This window comes from Rhipicephalus microplus, chromosome 9 (genome assembly GCF_043290135.1).
Source record: "Rhipicephalus microplus isolate Deutch F79 chromosome 9, USDA_Rmic, whole genome shotgun sequence".
Lineage (NCBI taxonomy): Eukaryota > Metazoa > Arthropoda > Arachnida > Ixodida > Ixodidae > Rhipicephalus > Rhipicephalus microplus.
In genome coordinates this window covers 45,108,498-45,130,841 of record NC_134708.1, presented here as the reverse complement: position 1 = coordinate 45,130,841, position 22,344 = coordinate 45,108,498, and the positions used below count along the sequence as shown (strand labels likewise).

Here is a 22,344-nt window from a genome sequence, read left to right as displayed (position 1 = left end):
GCATCAAATGCTAACCGAAGGTGTTAGAAGGGCACAGCACTCTCCACCAAATTGTTGAGACGTTTATTGGCGGACACTTGTCGACGATGCTTGAAAGCGACAGTCAATGCGGGTACCGACTCTCTGCACGAGCTGCTCTTCTTTTTTTGATAAAAAGGGCAACCTACTAGAAGGCGCTGAAGAGGACGACCCACTGTTCGAAGGCTTCGCCACAAGAGAAACATTAAAGCCAACATAAGTGGTTATTACTCAGCGTGTGGCACTGTGAAAGGAGTAAATCAAGTTTGTCAGTATTATTTCAATACTTTGTTGAGACCTATACAGAGACATACACAAAGTTTTTACAGAGGAAAGGCATAATGAAGCAACACCAGACTGCTACTATATTACTATTATTTACATATTGCAGTGAAATATCAAGGTGCCAACAGCAAGTATTAGGAATTGCAGTTACTTATTCACGAAACTGTTACCAATAGCGCATATAGGTAGGTAAAGTTGTGTGTTAGTAAACACCTGGACTTGTGCTTTGTCAGACAGGCACAACTTCTTTACACTGTGCACACATGTGCACACCACACTGTACACACATGTGCACACCACAATGAAATTATTACAGGCTTCCAAATTTCAATTGAATTACAGAGCACAAACTGAATAGTCATTTTCACTTATTTCAATGCAAACGGTCCTTAGTAGCAGTCCACAGACATGGCCACATCACTGTCACATTCTCATTTCGTAATGCATTAAGCTCCAGCAAATGTGCTAAATGGCAAATGATTTCCAAGGTGCAGGTGCAATGCATTGCTGTCAAAATTCAAAGCATGTAACTTCTTTGCTTCTTTACAGAGGGGATGAACACATCCGCAAAAGCACAAAGAACACTGTTAAAGTCACTACGAAGAACACAGTATGCTCAAATATACTTTCACTAATGGCATGAACTGGGCCTGGTCGTTGGAAATATTTTAATTACCATTACTACCACACCTGCACAAATATTCTTTCAGTAATTCGTAAGGTGAAACGATTTATAGATCTGAAAAAAAAAAAGTTCTACGTATAGGCCAGCTCAACTCTCAGCACTTGAAATTGTGAAAGAAATATTGAATTTAAAAACACTTGAGGCAGTGCGATGCAGAAGCATAAAGGATATGAATGCCCAGTGAACCAAACCAGTGTGCCAAGTATTCATTATCCCATTTAGCACACCATATTTGGGTGAACTATAATAAAAGAAGCAGCAGTGACTAAATAATACTGGGCACGTGAACCATAGATGCCATGAAACTGAAAGGGTGCGCCGGGTACATGTTTTTCAAGATGATTCATAGATTTTTTTTTTTTTTAGTTTCCATCAATAATGAAGTGGTGCATTATGAAGAGAACACACCTTTGATACTTCAACCAGTGCGTAAAGACAATTATATGCACTACAATTTCTTACGTATTGCTGTCCCTCTTTCCCATCTATCGTATTAACAAACGACCAGACAATTCAACAGTGACACTGCACGGCGGGCTGGCGAGTCATCACTACACAGCCAGCAATCCACATAAGTAGTTCGAAGCAAAGGATCATTTAATCTACCAGAGGTCATTATATAATCCGGTTTGACTGTACCATCAAAATACAAGCAATTGTGGAGCTTCATCTTGATTTGAATGTCCCATATTGTCTCCCACCTGCAATGAAAACTGGAATAGAGCTTTCTCAGATCCTATTGTGGCTACTACAGCACAAGCATCTGTTTGCTCATTCTCGTCCTAGGGGACAGTACTGCACCCTAGGATGATCACACCTTTACTGAACAGTGTAATATTAAAAAAAATGCAATTGTACACTTTGCTTACATGCCAGTGGAATCAATAAGGATAAATGCTATCTTAAATGGCGCTGCAGCTGAGGACTTAACCGTATACGACATAATAAGGCATCACGAGTTCTCTTTCTTTCATAAGACGAAAAACTATCCAAAGTTAAGAAGCTTCAAATATACAAATACTTCTACATCGACTACATTGAACCATTTAGGAAACCCTGAGGTAAGCACAATAATGGCCAGACACCCAGTTGTTTCACTCAGCACGCACGAGGACAAAAGGAATAACAATTGTTAGTATGTACTTAGCATCCCAAAACCGTACATAATTATGAAGGATGCTGCAGTGGAGGGCTCCAGAAATTTCAATCGCCTGGGTGCTTTAACGTGCAGCTGAATCCAAGTACGTATTACTCAAGCATTCTCGCCTTCATAGACACTGTGGCCATGCGGCCAGGATTTGATCTTGCAGCCTTTGGGTCAGCGCTCAGGCCCTGTAACCAATAGACCAACATGTTGGGCAAGGCCAAAAAGAGGGCTAGTGCTTAAAAAAGTAAGGCATCATCGTTACAAGTCACCCATTACATGTTTATCACAACCAAAGTAATTATCCTTTACCAAAACAACAGTGAAATAGTAGTTCAAAAGCAATGATTATGACAGACAGTGTGAACCTAGTAAAAAGAATGTTTAGTTAAACAGAAACTCACCATGCTAAATGATGAGCAAAAGCACCATGTAGGGCCGTGTGTATGTTACATTGGTTGCACTAAGAGTAATCCCACCGCCCAAAATAAAGAGTTTTCAATAACATTCCGATCCAGGACACTAGTAACATGCATTGTAAACACAAACAAGGTACAGTACCGTCTATTGTCAAAGTGTCAAAGGGAACACTGTAATGAGCACCTGTCATACTGACGTCCCATAACTGCTGGTAGACGTAGAAAAATTATTCGTGCAAGGACTGGTCTATCAAAAGAAGTCAGAACAGTCAACCAGAAGTAGTCTGATGCAAATCAGAGCCACTATGCTTTTGCCAGAAAGCGAAATGCGGACTATGCACATGAAAGTGTTCCCTTTACCAGTGATCCCCTCTGTACATGAACAACTATTTTCATAGCCCATTAAAACTGATAACGAAGCAAGCATGCAGAATATGTCGTACTTTCTGCACTTAACGAGCTGGTCCAACTGTGCCGCCGAATCATGGGCACACTAAGAATGCCTACAAAGGCAAACAGACGAACCGTTGCACTGAAGCGCTATCCGCTGAAGCTCATTTATCAAGCAGTGTCCAGGGCCACCTACCTCGTTGGCACAAAAGATACTTATCAGGTTATCACTTCTGGTGTAGCTGATACCCATGTTGCTGTTGGCATTGTTACGTAACAGTAAACATGCGAATGTTTAACATGTATCTGTGTGTAAAACATCTGTACATATTTTTAGCGTCATTTTGTAACTTATTTCTCAATAAAAAATTGCCACACAGTGACCCTCCCTCTGCATGCTTTGCATAACATCGATTCCTAAGGTGAATGGCATCTGCCAAATTTATTTGTGCAGGTGTATGGTGCAAGTCTATATTGCCTTCTCCGATGTTATCATAATGAAGCAAAACAAATTCTTGAAGAGTATTTGCACTTGAAGGGTTCTAATCCATGCAATTATATGCACTACGTGGGCCATTTCATTCACTGGGACATCAAATTACTTTGGGCGTGAATCAACAGAAACACAATCAGTTCTATTTTGGTACTGCTTAAATCACTTGAAACAGCAATGTGCATCTGGAGTCACTTTTATTTTGAAGAAATTGTATATTCACTCATTTTTGTTAGTGGATAGAACAGTGTACAAATAAACATATTCCGGCTAGAGGCACACTGCTCCACTGACTAATATATGGACATACGAATTCAATAAAAACAATTTTCCAGTCATTCAAAACTGCTTGTGTTACCTGGGGTACCTCCTACTTTTTCTGAAGAGAAACTTTTATCCAGCCGCTGTATGATGTACATGCTGGAAACATACAGGACAGCACAGACAACATGACACTTAGTTACACCCCTTTTCTCTCAGACGAGGCGTTAGACAAAAGTTGGTAATGGAGCAAGCCCTGGCCCCAGTGCTGCTTAACTATGGAGTGCCACAACAGGAGGGACACTGAGGACTAATATCAAGTTAATGTGCACTGTTTCCAATATTCCAAAAACCTTGTAGAGCAGCACATTTTTGCTTAAAAATTGAGCTTAAGAAATATAGCTGTATTTCAATGTTTTACTAACTTTCAATTTTTTGAACTACAGTATAATGATAATAACTATCGCTTAGATGCCAAGCTGTTTCTAATCGAATGTGCACATTCTTTTTTTTTGTCTTAGAATATGTTACATGATTGTAGATTCATGGCAAAAAAAGGATGATATTTGTTTTGCTGTCTGCCAGGCTCTGCCACACCACTCACCAAATGGCTTTGGCAGGCCTAGCCACGTGTACTACTTTAGAATATAAATGATATTATTGCTATTATTTCCTTTCGTTGCACCAAAGAATTGCAACCACAGATGTGTTGTTGCTCAATCAGGTGACAGACTGTAATAAGTTTTGTCCCTTCCCCCTCATTGCTTGTCAACTGAAGCTGTTGAAGCTGTCAAGATACTCAAGTGAGAGAGCTCAGGCAAGCTTGCATTGCAAATTTGGAATTTAATACAACACAATAATTGGAAGACCTGCACAAGAACGATGAAGACAGTGCAGTTACCAGTGTTCCTCCCAATCATCTCTCACCTTTAGAAGAGTTCAACTGGCCCAACACACATAGACTTTCCCTATTTTTAAACCTTCCATACCTACTTATCTATATAGTGCACCACAGCCCCTATGTGTAAGATGCCAAACTAGAACACATATCAGAAACACATTTTTGCAGGTTCAGCTTGGGATTTCATTTGACATATGTCATTATAGGTACCCTGCAACACTTTGCGAACATGGTGAGAGAACACTATTAACCAGTAGTCAGTGCTTATGAGAACATGTAAGCCAAATGTTACAGCAATGCACATGCCGAAGAATTTCCAATTATATTTCAAAGACACCTTAGCTACACATCACTCACTCGGCTCTAGGCAAATTCCACAATACATTGGCTCGACTTTGTCATGAATTAGTGTGGTGCGCAATTAAAGCAGCCACTACATACTCCCGCCACGCTTTACGGTAGTAAAATAACACTAGAATTCAGTCTGTGAATACCCTGAAAGAGAGTTAACGGACTTAAAGAGAAAAAAAGGAAGGAAAGTGCTTAAGATCATTATGCATGCTGATAAAACTTTTCGAAAAACCTTTTGTTGTCACTATCCGTGTAGCCCTTAGAGTGCTTGACGAAATAAAAGAAGAGAGAAAGCAGTGAATACACGGAGCAACTTGCTGCAACCCACTCGAACCTAACACATACGAAACATATTTCTGGCAGTTGATTTGAAGCAATAAATCATGTCTACTTGTGAAGCAGTACACGTAGACAAGACACAAAAGAAACGAATAGGACACCTTCTGTGCCTTGTCTACGTGCGCTGCTTCACAAGTAATCATGAACTATCACCAACTCACCAAACTTTCAATATTACTCAAGCAATAAACTTTGAATTCCATAAGTAGTTGGGAAGCTATTGCAGGGCCAATCATGGCAAGTGAAAGGAATTGGTAGCGGTTACTTGGATTGTGATGTAATAGCAAGTTTTTGACCTAAGACCACTAGCCAAGGAACTCAATCGAACAAGTGTACACACACACACATGCACGCGCACGAATGCACATACACACACAAAAACATATTTACCGGCAAAAGTGTAAATATATATTAAGTAACTGTGACAAAATCAGTCTGTCGTGTGCAGTGCTGTGCTAAATGCACGTAGTTGGAAGTTTCTCGCCATGTTTAGTTTGTGGCTTGCTGGATGCCAATCACTTGGAACGATGCGCCTCTAATGTCGTCAGCGTAAGCCAGCCCACGCCATGACACGGCTGTTTTCCGCACCCGCGGCAGTACTGAGTACTGTAGTAGTAGCTTGGTCGCTCATACAGTACACCACGGTCATGCCAGCCACTTGGAACAGTAGAAGGAAAAGCAGCTCACAGCAAATGAGGATTTGCAGCCACTTTTGATGGCGGCGGGGATCGTGGCACTCTGAGTGATCCCTGAGCCAGTGACCCAGCGGGCCTGCAGGCCTAGTTGTTGATTGCCCAGCAGTCAGGAGCAGCAGCTGGAACGACAGCACGTCAGCCAGTCTTTGGTGCAAGTCACCCAGCCGGATTCCAGGAATAGAACAGCACCCCAAGGACGTCAACGAGTTCTCCAGACCAGACACCTAGCCGTGAACTGTCTCAAATGTTGCTCAGCCTCGAACATCGGCACGCGCTTTTTTGCCGACAGTGTGAGCGCTCCTCTTTTTTGTCTTCACCCTTCATTGAGCAGTTTCGGTTTCTTCCTTCAGACCTATAGTACAGTGTGAAAGGCAGATGGACAGTGCTATGGCGCATCACCTCGATGAAACTTTAGGTGCGCTATCACACTGAAGCAGGTCTTCACAGAATAATTGCACTTTGTCATTTTTTACGATAGGGAACACGAGAGCACACGGCCTCTGTTCTACTGTAGCTGCCTACAGTTCCACAAACTGCCAGTAAGAGGAAACACGCCTGCTTTTGTTGATTTTGCTCACTGCGAGACTGAAGTGCAATTGTAATGTAGCAATGCCTGTGCAAGAAGCACAACTAATTATTTTGCTTTCTCACTCAAGACACAAAAAGTGGATGTGGTTTGTCCGGCTGTCAGTTGATGGTGCTGTCGGCAGTTGCCGCGAATTCCAGGCCACATGCTCCGTTGTTCCCTTTTATAAACATGCAGAGCTTACATCCTGGCAGAGCTTGTTTAAACCAGGGTGGCGAAGATAGATGTGTGGCCCCCATTTTCTTGACGTTAGTGTATTGTACACAAAGGAGTGTCAACAGCTGAAATGCTATGCAACTTTGAGCAATGTGACTGGCACAACAAAGTACAACATTGTACAGCATTTATTAGTGCTTGACCTCTGTTTCACGTGCCCTTTGCATACTGTTCTTGTAGGAAAGCCATAAAGTAAACCTTGAAAACAGTTAAATAACATCTCTATCTCAGTATATAGGCCAGCTGTCCTCGTGGCCTGTATTCTTTATCCTAGTTGTATGTGAGAAGAAAAATGTTTAAAAGCACGCAATTACATTATTAAATAATACCACATAATTTGTGTGAATTAGTCTAACAGTAAGTTAAGGAAAGCACCTTGGTGTCAAGGTAGCAATTGTTAATTACAACATAGGATCTTCCAATGCAGTGCTTTTTCTTTTAACTTCATTATAGAGCGGTCACAGCTAACCTGCATCTTCAGCAATCCTCAGGCAACATGCCACAGAGTATAGAAAGCATGCTTTATTATTCTCTTGATCGCTGTATGACACTATATTGTCACATTTGTAAAAATGTTTATTGGGCGAACCAAACGGGCAGGTGGAAGATTCGAGAGAGCGACAGGACAAGGAAGATAGAGGAGCTCGAGCGCCGATCTCGTGGTGCCTTACTTTGCGATGATGCTTGTTGTTCCCTTTTGTTCTCATCGTTCCTTTATTATAATTGCCCCCGTCGAGAAAGATGAAGCCATCCCGGCGATCTAACAGGTCGGAACGAGCGGGTCGAAGTACGGCTTCAAGCGGTCCACATGAACAATATCGTGTCCACGCCGACGATGGTCACCGAGTGGCGTAAGCGGTTCAATGGGGTAATTGACGGGCGATGTGCGCCCTACCACGCGGTAATTTGAAAGTAGCTTGGTAGATAAACCAGGTGCACAGGGTGGTACATACAGCCATAGAAGGGTTCCAGGGGAGAACTCTGCGGCAGGAGGGTGGTCGTTATCGCGGGCCTTTTTCTGGCGTTGCTGGTCAGCCGTAGTAAACTGCTTCGCTAGTCTGCAGCATTCTTCGGCGTGACGGGCGGCTTCAGACACGGTCGTGCACTCAGATACATCTGGTGCGTATGGAAGCAAAGTGTCAATTGTGTGCGATGGTTGACGTCCGTATAGAAGGTAGAATGGGGAAAAGCTGGTGGTGACTTGGTTAGTAGTGTTGTACGCGTAGGTCGCAAACGGAAGAACCAGGTACCAGTTCGTTTGGTCAGATGCCCCATGCGTCGCGAGCATGTCACCCAGGGTCCGATCAAACCACTCAGTCAGGCCATTCGTCTTAGGGTGGTAAGCAGTACTCATCCGGTGTACAATATGGCACTGACGGAGAAGTGCTTGGATTACGTTGGATAGAAATACACGGCCCCGGTCACTGAGGAGCTTGCGAGGAGGGCTGTGACGCAACACAAACCGATGGAGGATGAAAGATGCGACGTCCTGAGCGGTCGCCGTAGGAAGAGCAGCGGTTTCGGCGTAACGTGTTAGGTGATCTACAGCAACGATAGCCCACCGGTTACCTGCTGTGGTCAATGGCAGTGGTCCATAAAGGTCGATTCCGACGCGATCGAATGGGCAGTCAGGGCAGGCAAGCGGCTGTAGTGGAGCTGCTTCTGCATTCGGTGGGTGTTTTCGTCGCTGACACTCGTGGCAGCCGCGAATAAACTGTCGAACAAAAGTAAACATCCCACGCCAGTAGTACCACTTCCTTAAACGTTCGTAGGTCTTGAAGACACCGGCGTGAGCGCATTGCCGGTCGGAGTGAAATGATGCACAGATTGTAGAGCGCAGCTTTCGGGGAATAACGAGCAGCCACTTCCTGCCATCTGGTGAGTAATTGCGCCGGTACAAGAGGCCACCTCGAATGGTGAAGTGCGAAGCCTGGCGTCGCATTGCTCGAGTGGTGGGAAGTGTCTGTACCCCAAATAAGACGTCCAGAAGCGAAGTTATCCATGGATCGTCGCGCTGTGCAGAAGTCATTGTGTCGATGTCAAGAGCGGACAGCGCGTGTTCTATAGAAGATATGGAGGCAACCTCAGCAGACAGTGGTGATCGTGAGAGCGCATCAGCATCGGCATGTTGGCGGCCGGAACGGTACAGGACGCGAATGTCATACTCTTGAAGTCGCGGAGCCCAACGAGCAAGAGGACCTGATGGATCCTTCAGCGACGACAACCAACATAAGGCATGATGGTCTGTAACTACAACAAAGATGCGGCCATAGAAGTATGGGCGAAATTTCACAATCGCCCAAAGTATGGCTAAGCACTTTTTTTCGGTAACACTGTAGTTTACCTCAGCCTTGTTGAGCGTTCTGCTGGCGTAGGCGACGACATACTCAGGGGATCCAGGCTTGCGTTGAGCGAGAACTGCACCGAGACTGACACCGCTGGCGTCTGTATGGATTTCAGTTGTAGCCGTGGGATCATAGTGGCGCAATATAGGCGGTGATGTTAGGAGACGGTGAAGAGTGGTAAATGCGTGATCACATTTGGAAGACCATGATGAGATGTCGTTGGCACTGCTTAAAAGTTCAGTCAAAGGGGCAATTATGGAGGCAAAGTTGCGCACAAACAGACGAAAGTAGGAGCACAATCCTACAAAGCTGCGTAACTATTTTACAGTCGTCGGTTTGGGGAATTCAGCGACAGCGCGTAGTTTAGCCGGGTCGGGAAGAACGCCATCCTTTGATACGACGTGACCGAGAATGGTGAGCGCCCGAGCAGCGCAGTGGCATTTTTTGAAATTCAGTTCGAGCTGCACATTCTTCAGACACGTGAGGACATGTTTCAGGCGTACAAGATGTGTTGCGATATCGGGTGCAAAGACAACAATATCGTCGAGGTAGTAGAGGCATATGTTCCAATTCGAACCCCGTAGAACCGAGTCCATCATGCGCTCGAATGTGGCCAGCGCATTGCAGAGGCCGAAGGGCATCTGCTAAGGTCACCATCTGCTACGATCACCATCTGCTAAGGGCACCTGCCAATACCCCGAACGCAAATCTAACGACGAAAAATCTCGGCACCTTGCAAGCAATCAAGGGCGTCATCAATCCTGGGCAAAGGGTACACGTCTTTGCGAGTGATCTTATTTAAGCGCCTGTAATCAACACAGAAGCGAATCGTACTATCCTTCTTCTTAACGAGAACGACAGGTGATGCCCATGGACTTTGGGAAGGTCGGATAACATCGCGCTTGAGCATATCGTCAACCTGCTCTGTGATGACCTGACGTTCCATGGCGGAAACACGGTATGGTCGCTGTCATACAGGCGCGTTGGAACCTGTGTCGATGCAGTGAAAAAAACTGGGAGTTCGGCCAAGGGTAGGTTGAGCAACGTCAAAGGATTCACGAAACTGGTAGAGCAGCTGAAGGAGCTCAGAGCGTTCAGATGGCGATAGTCCGTCGGCAATCGATTAATGGAAAAGCTCGCAAGGTGGTATATAGGAAGGGTTGAGAGCACTGATGGCGTCGTAGTCACCGGAACAATCTGGCAGCATGGTAAAAATTTGTTTTTTATCAATGGCATGCACGTGTCCAAGAGATTCACCTTGAAACAGTTCGACGGGATACGGAAGGGGATTGATGAAGCAAAGAGCCCTGTTTCCTTCAGAAATAGAGAGGGTTGAATAAGGCAGAAGAAGTGATCTTCGAATAAGGAAGAATTTCTGCTGTCAGAGGAATTTCAGTGCCTTTTTTGATGACGAGTTTGTGTACGGCGGGCTGAATGCGGCTGGTTGGTTGGTCGTAAAACGGGAAAAGTTCAAGCTCCGATCTTGCACAATCAATAACGGCATGGTTACATGACAAAAAATCCCATCCGAGTATGATGTCGCGTGAGCATGACGAAAGGACAATAAACTCGACAGTGTAGTGGTCCTTCGCGATCATCAGTCGGACAGTACAGGCGGCTACAGACTGAACCGGATCCCCATTCGCTGTTTGCAAGGACATCATATTAAGAGGCGTCGTCACTTTTCAGAGCTTGCGGCAAAGCTTAGCGTCTATCACGGAAACGGCAGCACCGGTATCCACTTGAGCATATGCTGGATTACCTTCTACAAAAACTTCAACAATATTCGACGGCAATGTCTGAGGACTTGAGCATTTCGACAGCGCAGTTCTTGTCTCCTGAACTGCGGCGGTTAGTTTCCCTCGTGTTCAGGAGCTGGCCGACGACGCATGGGTGACAGGGAGCGACGACGGGATGAAGGTGAGCGAACAGACATAGTACGCGGACATTCCCGTGAAGAAGAGCTTGACTGAGGGCCACAATTTTCCTGACGAGATGGAGGAAGGTCCATGAAGCTGTTCTGCGTCCGGGCGTCTGTGTATCCCGGCACGCGACGACGGCAGTAACAGGCGATATGGCCAGGACCGCCGCATGCAAAACAGATGGGCCGGTTATCGCGCGTTCTCCAAGTATTGGCGATGAGGGGAGCAGCCCATGCGGCAGACGGGCGAGCTGAGGCTGTGGTGGCAATGGGAGGAACCCAGGCAGTGGACGGCTGAGTTGGGGCTGAGGTATACGGCAGTCCCTGGAACAACAAGGTGTGGTGTGGCTGCCGTCGCTTTAGTGCCTCAGCGTAAGTAAGAGGCGCGGTGACGGGGGGCTGCTGCAAGGGCACCGGCATAGCCTCGGAAATCTGCTCCTGGACCACATGTCGGAGCATGGGAGCCAATGGTGGTTGATGTCACAGTGGCTGTTGCTGCGAGAGCTCCTGGCGTTGAGCAAAAGGCAGCAGAGAAAGCTGCCGAGCCACTTTCTCTCGCACGAAGTCTTTCATTTGTGCGAGAAGGTTTGTCTAGTCAGTCATAACGTCCAGTGCGGTCACTGGTTGGATTGTCTGGAATGAGCGTCGCGTCTGAGCTCGTTGCCTCCGCAATTCATCATAGCTTTGGCACAAAGTCACTACTTCTGCCACAGTGCTAGGAGACTTCGCGAGAAGCATCTGGAAAACGTCATCGTCGAAGCCCTTCATAATGTGCTGTATCTTCGCACTCTCGCTCATGGAAGCATCGACGCGCCGGCAGAGATCGATCACAATTTCTATATATGATGTGAAAGTTTCACCTGACTCCTGTGCCCGTGTGCACAGACGTTGTTCGGCGCGTAGCTTCTGTAAGGCAGGACGACCAAAAACGGCACATATCGCCTCTTTGAAGGCGGACCAATTCGCGCACTCGGTTTCGTGGTTCGTATACCACAGCTTGGCCACGTCGGTGAGGTAAAAATTGACAGTGCCCAACTTAGCAGCGTCATCCCACCTGTTGGGTCCACTGACTTTCTCATATGATGACAGCCAGTCCTCGACGTCCTGGTCTTCGGTGCCCGCAAAGGTCGGGGGGTCTCACTGATGAACCGGGCCGGGGCAATTAGCGGCCGCGAGAGGTATTGTTTCTTGGGCAGCGTCAACTTGCATGGTCGACGGCAGGGTGCGGGATCGGAGTTCCAGGTTGTAGGCGATGTGATTACCCAGCATGATCCACCAAATGTAAAGAGGTTTATTGGGCGAACCAAACGGGCAGGTGGAAGATTCGAGATAGCGACAGGACGAGGAAGATGGAGGAGCTCGAGCGCCGATCTTGTGGTGCCTTACTTTGCGATGATGCTTGTTGTTCCCTTTTGTTGTCATCATTCCTTCATTATACAATGGTTTATTACAGTGGGTCATAACAATGTATTTAGCCACTGTGTGTAGACAACCAGATCAATTGATACCTCAATGCCACGGAGGAAGAAACAAACATAATTATCACAAAGCCAGGGCAGTTGAAAACTCTGTATAGCAGTGCCGTGTGAACTATAGCAATTCACTTTCCAAACTTGAGTCTACACAAGTTATGCAGTCTACACAATCTACACAAGTTATGCAGAGCACTTAATCTGTTATTGATCAGAATGACTCAGTGACTCTGCAAAAAATTATCAATACCATTTCAGGGTTGAAATGAGCTGCATTTGTGGCAATAGCACGTCAGCTAAGAAAGAACACATCTGCATAGGTGAAAAGATGATAATATTAGAACTGATAAGTTATTGTGATTACTTCCCCTTCATCATCTGAGGTTGTTCAGACTGTCCAGTCATCGGAATATGAATTCCCAGTCAAAATGTAAATTCAGCTTCTGCCACCATCCCTCGTTTGAGCAGTGTCTTTGATGACTACGCGCCATTGGCACAAAAAAAAAACTCATCTATTTATCTGTCAATGCAAAGCATAAAATCTTTGAAGGTCATTCAAAAAGTAAAGGCCATTTGGTTCCAAACAAGAAAATATTCATTAGCGAACGTTTTTATTGGTGGGCTTAGTTTAGCGAAAACCTACTTCACTTTTCAACAGAATCACTGCTAACTTTTTAACACTTTTTATATTGTCGCAGTAGTTTTTTAGACAATCTGCATAAGAAATCGCAACCTGGTAATTGAACCTGTTGCGAACGGTGATATTGAATTTCTCACTCTCTTCAAGTTGTACCCCGAGTAGAGCTGCCACCTTTCTCGGAAAAAAAAAACGGCCCGTCAGCGGGGGGTCACGAAGTTGAGGTTGTGTGGAAAATAACAAAAGTTCATGTTAAATCTTGGACATACGATGACATTTATTGTACCCGCCTTCAACATCAACATATTATGTCCATGTACATACAAACACAGCACTGAGCGAATCAATTAGTTTCTGTTGGCAAGCGCACAAATATCATGAGTCTTACAATGTTTGCACTTAAAACGAGCGTTAATTTATTACGTATGCTGAACAAAACATTTGCCTTCAAGGTTTTCAGCAAACAAAAAAATTGGGTGCTAAAATTCGTGGACACGACCTTCATTTCCGACAAAAACTTGCAGAAAATGGTGAATTTAATGCGTTTTTCACAAAGCGCCACGCCTTGAACTAGCGTGCCTTCAACTTACTCGAACAGACGTGCCTGGAACAGGCGTGCCAACAATGCCATTCCATTGCCCGTACTCCCTTGCACAGTACTTGGTACTGTTCTGTCCATTGCCTTTCTCACCACACATGCTCTCAAAAAGTGCGGTGTCAGTACGATTAGCCTCAGCCGCATTATGATATTTGACAACGAATTGGTGAGAAGCACATCGTGTTGAATAAAAAGAAATGACCCCACGCTGTTGTGCTAGGTATGCCTGCATATAACATTGTTCTCAATATTGTGTTTAGAATCCATGTTCTTACCTGTGCGTCCAATCTTTTTACGACTAACTAGATCAACTTCCACTTGTGGTAAGCAAGTGCATCCTGGGAAAACATCATTTACAGGATCATGTTGAAACGGAAACTTGGTTTACGTTTCAAAAGAGGTAAAAGGGTTGCAGTGACAGGCACTTTAATTGAGTAACAGTTGGCGAATAGTGAAAGCCCGAGTCAAACATTTCAGCAAGTCAACATTCCTGTGAAAGTTGTCACGGATTACAAGTTAAGGGAATTAGCTACCCTTGCCCTCGCTCGCCTACTGTAGATCAGCTGACACACGAGATAGAGGATGCCTGTTGGTGCTCCCAAAAGCACTCATTCGTAAAAAATAAATCATGCACCAGTGGATAGCACTTGCAGTACACTGCACATGACATATACACATACAATGGGGACATAAGGAACACCAATAACACTATAGACAGCTGAGAAGTGCTAGAGGTCATGGTAGCAATGTTAAAAAAATAGGCAGTGAATAATCATTGCAGTCAAATCTGCATAATGAAATGTTCTATGATGTTTATTCACAAAGTAAGGGCCATTTCCTAGTCTTTAAGTATTTGCATGTCAGACAGAAGAGTTATGTGCACAGCACAATCTGCTACTTCTCAGCGAAAGTACTGAAGTGATTGTTCTGGCTCAGTAGTCATCTGCTTGACGGGGAAGGCAGACAACAATGTTGGCGAATATTGTTTCTCCCACCTGTTGTGGGTTGCACACTGTATTTACAATTTTTCATGAAAAAGAATCACTAGCTTTTCCAATTTACGAGGAGTTGTGCACAGTTCATGGATCAACTGTGAGGAGTGAAACAAGTGTCCGAACACGGCGTTGAGACTTCCGAAATAGCTGCACAAATGCATACAAATAAGAGTGGAGCACCACGCCAAGCATCCAGACCAACCAAACTGTTCAAGTGGACAGAATATTGCAATATATTGAGGACTAACAGTTACTGGTCTGTAAAACAAAGTTCTCCTTGTTGGCATCGCTTTAATTTGTACAATTGTAGCCCATATGACCAGATATCACAAAGCTAGGTTCCAAAAATGCTTACCGACCAAGTCAAACACTAAAGGACATTGAGTGGATGAGCGTTTCTGGACTGCTACCGAGAAAACAGGGATGACTTGTTTTCGCACACTGTTTGCACAAGTGACGATGCTTCAAAGTGTACGCAATTGCAGAAACAACACAGTGGTGCCACCACTCCTTTTCACAAAATCGAAAAAAATTCAAGCAATTAGCTTACTCCAGTTAGAAAATGGCTACCATTTTCCAAGTCAAAAAGGAAATTTTCAGTGTTGAATTTCATTTAAATCTGGGCTACATTTACAGCTGACATATACTGTGAAACACTCACCACAGTAATAAGTACGATAAATATTGATGACGTCATAAATTCTCATTAGGAATTGGCTTCCTACATGACAACATGCATCCTTGCACCACAATCAGAACCAATGGGAAGATCAAATATTTTCACAGGGAACACTAATTGCTCGCCCTACTGTTCTGTGCCAGCACCGTGTGATTATTTCTTCTTTCACTCGAAACAGTGGCTCGGGGTACGATTAGAAGACAGTGAGAAATTCACGATCACCGTTCACAACAGGTTCAATTACCAAGCGGCGATCTTTTATTTGGTTTGACTAAAGAAACTACTGCAACGGTACGAGAAGCACTAAGAAGTTAGCAGTGATTCTGTAGAAAAGTGAAGTAGGTTTTTGCTAAACTAAGCCCACCAATAAAAACTTCTGCTAATGAATATTTGCTTGCTTGGAACCAAATGGCCCTTATTTTTTGAATGATCTTCAAATGTTTTATGCTTTGCATTGACAGATGAATAAATCAGGTTTTTTTTGTGCCAATGGTGCATAGTTATCAAAGACACTGCTCAAATGATGAACAACGGCAGAAGCGGAATTCACATTTTTATTTTTCACTACTTTCTAACCGTCTTCCTCACTCTTAACACGGGTATCATACAAAACTAGTCCTTTTGGCTACATATTTCACACCAATATAAAGGAAAGAGTTGTTAGTAGACTCTCGAATTATCAATATATGCAAACACTGGCCAACTTTGACTATACCTACTGAGTGCACTCAGTCATTGTTCTGTTAAAAATTAACATACTTTTAAAAATTCCTTATTGTGCATCAGATATTTTACATAGACCAAATAACATTACAGTAAAAGGTCGTTACTTGAACTCGGTTAAGTAAAAGCGCACAGACCTATGTATTTTTATTCGGGGAAATCTCTCGACAATTTGAACACATTGGTATCCACAACAGCTAATTCAAACTGGGAGCCCCTTGTTTTCGTTGTGCTCGCACATGTCTGTCCAGAGTGATCACAAAATTTTGCAAAAACAAACCAAACTAAATTAACTAGAGGAGGAAAACAACTGAACAGCAGCATTTCTCAGCAGATGAGATTTAGGACGCTGAACTAGAGCCCTTGGACAAGCTAGGAATGGTGATCATGGAGTCACACTGGAATAAATGCAAGCAAATGCAAATTACTGATTACATCTAATTTTGATTGCGTTAACTCTGTCATGCAAACAAACATGTTTCGAAGCACAAATATTGACATACATTTAAACACTAAGGCTCACTGCTTGAGTGCATGTCGGTGCTTGTTTTTGGCGTACCATCAGCCTGATTACACCCACTGTAGGACAAAGGCCTCTCCCATGATCAGTTAATCAACTTGGTCCTGTGCTTTCTGCTGCCACGTTACACGTACAAACTTTTTAATATGACTGGCCCACCTAACCTTCCGTACTCACTTCATGCATTTTCCTTCTCTGTGAGTTCAATCGTTACCCTTAAGGACCAGAGGTTATTTAGCCTGGATGCTACGTGCCCAGCCCATGTCCATTTCTTCTACTTGAATTCAACTACAATATCCTTAACACCGATTTGTCCCCTGACCCACTCTGCTCTCTTCTAATGTCGTAAGGTTACACGTATCAATTTCCTTTCCATCGCTCGCTGCGTCGTCCTCAATTTAAGCTGAACCCTTTTTGTAAGTCTCCAGGTTCCTGCTCCGTAGGTAAGTGCGGCAAGACGCAGCTGTTATATACCTTCTTCTTGAGGGTTAGTGACAGATTATCATTCATGATTTGAAAGTGCTTGCCGAATGCAATCCACCCATTCTCATTCTTCCTTATTCTTTTAGGTATTTTACTCTCATGGTTACGCTCTGTGACTGCTACCTCTGCAAAACATGTCTTGCTTAATGAAGGCCTGAGTTCTTGCACGGTTTTTTTTTAGAACTTTGATAGTGTCAGTCCCAACATGCATGCGGTATCAGTAACTGTTTCAACACTACTCTAGCTGTACCTACCACTGTCTTGCAACAGTCTTTACATTCACAGCAATCTATACAAAATGTGAAAAAGAAGTGCTTCTAAATATGCACTACTACAAGCCCATTTGTTACCTAGTTATATGTGATACTCTATGCAAATTTGACACGTAGAGTGAAGTACAGTATGTGCAGCCCATGACAAGCACTGTTAAAGAGTTTTGAAGCCTACACATTTCCTGTAAACTCAGTAATTCATAAAGAAACAACAATCTGTGCACCCAACATTGTACAGATTGAACATACCGTACTCTTTCACTGTTTTTCAGTAAAAGGCTTCCGTTTGTCCAGCTGGCATATTGATGGTGCATGGAGTTGTCACTATGGCAACTGTATTGCTTCTTACGACTGGATGTGGGTAGCTTGAAAATCAATAGTCTCTCTTTAGTCTAGTTTTCTGAGAAGAAAAAAAAATGAGCAGGGTAAGACATAAATGGTTGAACAAATTATGTTCAATAAATAAGGTGTCTTCAACCATACCTTGCGAGGATTTCGGCTCATGAGCTTGCTTTCAGTGATGACACATTCGCCGCTGACTTGAGGTAGGTTCTGAGTGGTGAGGTATCCAAGCGTACACTGATATGAGCAGTTCCTTGGAGGCTGCGGTTGGGTTGTAAGAAAAAAAACGTTCTGATTACTCTGGTAGAAGCGTGAACGAATTTATGATGCATGACTAAAAAGAATGTATACGGGAGCACTGCATATAAGAAAGGTAGTAAGGACATAGCCCTGCTGTTTTTGTGAATTTGTCTTGTGGATGGCATTACGATGAATTCGTTTTAGTGACGTTCTTCAGAGGACAAAGCTAGGTAATTATCGGACTGGATGGACTATATAGTTCATGCAAATGTAGTATGCTTCACTGCAAATTTACCAAAAATGTACAAATGCGGATATGTACTGAAGGTTCACTTGGCTCTACTATGCATTGAATTTATGAGCATATATTGCAGCAGACTCATTTTAAGCAGAAACAAGTAGAACTTATGCTGTGATCTGTGCTACAAATTTTAGCAGTAAAGACATTTTCAGCGAATGTGACAACAATCTCAAACATTCACAAGGTGTGCATCTCATTAGCTGTATAAGTCGACATAGTTTATGAAATGACAAAAACTGTAGCGCATACAAAAAAAAAGGGCCATGTTCAGATGCAAAGCAGCACATTTTCACTCAACGGCGAACACGCCCACATTGTGCAAGATTACTCCGTCTTCGTAGGCAGTCTTCGCGCGATTTGCCGGCGTTGAATTTTCACGCTGGAGGCTGCGCAGCCGGAGGTCGATGAAGCATAGCAGCTGACATGGTTCACAGCACGGAGGAAGGTGGTTCACAGCTTCTAGACACGTTCGCTTCGTCGTAGCGGCCCCTAAAGTCTGACTCACAAGCTCGCATTGATATATCAAAGCTGAATTGAAACGGAGCTTCGCAATGCCGATCGACAAAAAGTACAGCAGCTAACTGCGGAAGATTTGAACAAGAAACGCAATCGATGCCAATGGGCTGCTGCTTTTCGGGTGTCAGGCAAGGAGAACCTCTGGAGTGGCAATCCTGGCCGCCACTATAGTGTACAAGAATTATACCGCCACCAACAAGAGCAAGTGAAGCCGCCAGCGGCCATACTGCTAGAGGAAAAACAGGGTCGAACCACCATAGACAGCAATGGAATATGCGCGTTGCGCGCATCGGTATGCAGTTCCTCGATAAAAAAAAAAAAACAAGATGGAAACCACTTTTAGGTTACACCAACGAATAAATACATCTTCTTGTTTATTAAACAAATTATTTCATGCACCCATTGTCAGCTACATGCTTCCAGATCAATCTGTTGTCAAGGGATGCATATCGAGCTTGCTGGCACGCTATTGGGATACAAAAGGGTTGTAGTATATATTGGGGTTTCAAGAAATGCGCTTGCAAATACTCAAGATCAAGGGGAACGTGACATTTGCTCGCCTCTTTTATATTTGTGCTTAGGTGTGTCGGCAGATTACCAGACAATATATATATATATATATATATATATATATATATATATATATATATATATATATATATATATATATATATATATATATATAAAATAAGGGAAAGAAGTGTATACCTAAGGGCTCGTTTTTCCGTGTTTTAACACAATATTGATGAGATCTAACAGACAGTAATGGCAAGGAATGTACAGGGGAAGTTATTAGAACCAATGGAATGTAAATAAGAAGAAAGAAGAAAGAAAAGTGGATGAAAAAATAACCAGCCACAAACAGGAATCGAACCTACGACCTTCGAATAACGCGTTCGATGCTCTAACCACTGAGCTATCACAGCTGCCTTCCCTCCATCCACTTTTTTTTGGGTTTATATGTGAATTTAGAAGTAGGAGTGACAGTCAGCGGATCTATAAGCCGAGCGACGAGTGTGAAAACACTCTTATTCGCATGTTTGGCGTCACGTAGCACGTGAACGTATTATGAGCGGGCAGCTGATTAATTGTCCCTCTTATACAACCTAAACACACCAAGTCTGCCAGTACGAGACCCTCGTTCAACGAAATAAGGGAAAAAAGTGTATACCTAAGGGCTCGTTTTTCCGTGTTTTAACACAATATTAATGAGATCTTAGAGACAGTAATGCCAAGAAATGTACAGGGGAAGTTATTAGAACCAATAGAATATATATATATATATATATATATATATTGTGGGTAATTAGTATACCAATCCTCTTCATCCTTACATTATCATCATTATCTAGTGTTGCTCATGCATCCTCATTGTTGTCACGTATCATCATCATCTAGGTTAGTTCATCTCAGCTATAGCCAGTATATTTCTAGACACTGTATCTCAGCTGTCGGCTGCCGGTTCCTCGGGCCTAATAAGGGTCTTCCAAACCAAGACTTCATACGTGGTGCAGCGGGCTGTTAGATCCCTCGTCATCCTCTCGACCACTCTACCCCCTGGAGCTACGTTCAGGTCGCCGCTTGGGCCAGGTGTCCGGAAATATGTTGCACCAAGAAGAGGTCGGTGCTGCAACCGTTCCCACTCCACCACCGCGTGCCGCGCCTTTTCACGTCAATAGCAGCCTCCAGCGTGAGCCGCATCCCTTCGCTGGTATGCGCGGGGAAGATGTGGAGGAATGGCTGGACGATTTCGAACAAGTCGGCGCTGCAAACCGGTGGGATAACACCTACAAACTCGCTTACGTGTCATTCTACCTCACGGGTGTCGCGAAGACGTGGTTCCTCAACCACTTCATCGACATCCCCGATTGGTCAGCCTTCAAAGACCAGCTTCGCCATGTCTTTGGCACACCGACTGTTCGTTCGGCTCTCGCAAAGAAAGCTCATGCGGCTCGGAAACAGCACATCGGGGAGTCGTATACATCCTACCTCGAGGATGTCCTTTCACTTTGCCGCCGGGTTGAAACCCCAATGACAGAGTCAGACAAGGTACGCCAGCTTCTTAAGGGGATTGCACCCGTCGCATTCAATGCCCTCGCAATCCAGAATCCGGCTACCGTTGCTGATGTTGCGACAACCTGTCAGCGCCTCGAAGAACTCGAGTCTATGCGCCTACAACCGGACAGTGACGCGGCCCGTATTACGGTGGATCCAAACCTTCGAGACACAATAAGGGTGATTATACGCGAAGAATTAGAATTAATGGGATTCACACTACCTTCAGTGTGTCCCATTCAGTCTTCTTCAACGTCATTGCGGGATGTCATCAGGGAGGAGCTCGCGTCCATGACCCACATGGCCCACCTGCAGCCCACTGTCGCTCGTACACTCCCATCGTTCTCGCATGCCGTCGCCGTACCATCAGGCACCGTCAGCTCGACGTCGCCGCCACAAACGTACGCGTCGGTTGCTGCCGTACCTCCCAGAAGCTTTCCCACGAGCTTTCCATCACCACCGCCTGAGCCATCATCTGTCCCTATCACTGCTGTCTCTCCCGGTGCATCTAACACAAGCTACTACCCTCCCCATCGATCGACTCGCCCTACGTGCTATTATTGTGGCTATCGTGGTCACATTTCACGCTTTTGCCGCAAGCGCCAGCAAGATGAGCGCCGAGGGTACGACATACGCGAACGAGACTATACCGCAGGAGCCTTGTACCAGGGCCGTCGTTATTCGTCACCGCCGCGTCGGTCTCCATCTCTGCCAGCATCCGGTGAACTGCGCAGTAGTCATGGATCAACCAGACGCCGTTCACCATCGCCCTACCGTCGCTCCTCTTCTCCTCTTCAGCCTGCTTCCCTCGCTTCTGATCGGCGTCCGGAAAACTAAGCGATGCAGTTTTTGGAGGACAAACTGCATTCCAACACAGTACTCCGATTCCTCCAGCGCGCCCTTACAATATGATTGCAGTCTCAGTTGAGGGAGTGGACGTTGATTCTTTGGTGGACACTGGGGCTGGGTTTTCTATTATTCGTGCTGATTTGTGTACCCGGCCGTCTTCGCAAAGTCACGACGCCTTATGATGGACCAACACTGATTACAGCCCAGGGAATAATGATTTGCCCTTCCGCTCTCTGTACTGCCCGTGTGCTAATCGATGACATTCTTCATCATATACAATTCGCTGTGCTATCCCCATGCTCCCACGAACTCATTTTAGGCTGGGACTTTCTTTCATCTGCTTCCGCGGCTATTTGTTGTGCACAACGTGTCGTCCATCTTACTGACACAGACCACTTGCATAGTGACGAAACCTACAGGCCACTTCGACTCATCGCTGCTGTAGACATCGAGTTACCCCCAAATGAACATCAGTTAGTCACAGTTTTGTCCAACGACGTTGACTCTGGTGACATTTTGGTCACTCCATCGCCACGTTGCATTAATAAAAGCATAGCTCTCGCATCAGGTGTGGCTCGCTTCAACAATGGATCAGCTGTCCTCGTTGCTACGA

The 22,344-nt window shown here is 44.6% G+C and overlaps 1 protein-coding gene across 9 annotated transcripts in view; it reads right to left on the bottom strand.

Annotated features, from left to right (window-relative positions):
* LOC119163789 (uncharacterized) overlaps window positions 1-22,344 on the bottom strand; it is a 59,349-nt gene that overhangs the window by 16,662 nt on the left and 20,343 nt on the right. For 5 of the 9 annotated variants that reach the window (XR_012886076.1, XR_012886080.1, XM_075873526.1 and 2 more), the window contains exons 5-7: window positions 17,912-18,031; window positions 17,678-17,828; window positions 2,152-6,333 (exon numbers count right to left, since the gene is read on the bottom strand). The gene's annotated coding sequence lies outside the window, so the exon portion shown is untranslated. The remainder of the gene's footprint in view (window positions 1-2,151; window positions 6,334-17,677; window positions 17,829-17,911; window positions 18,032-22,344) is intronic. The other 4 variants (XR_012886077.1, XR_012886078.1, XR_012886079.1 and 1 more) reach the window with 4 other exon arrangements.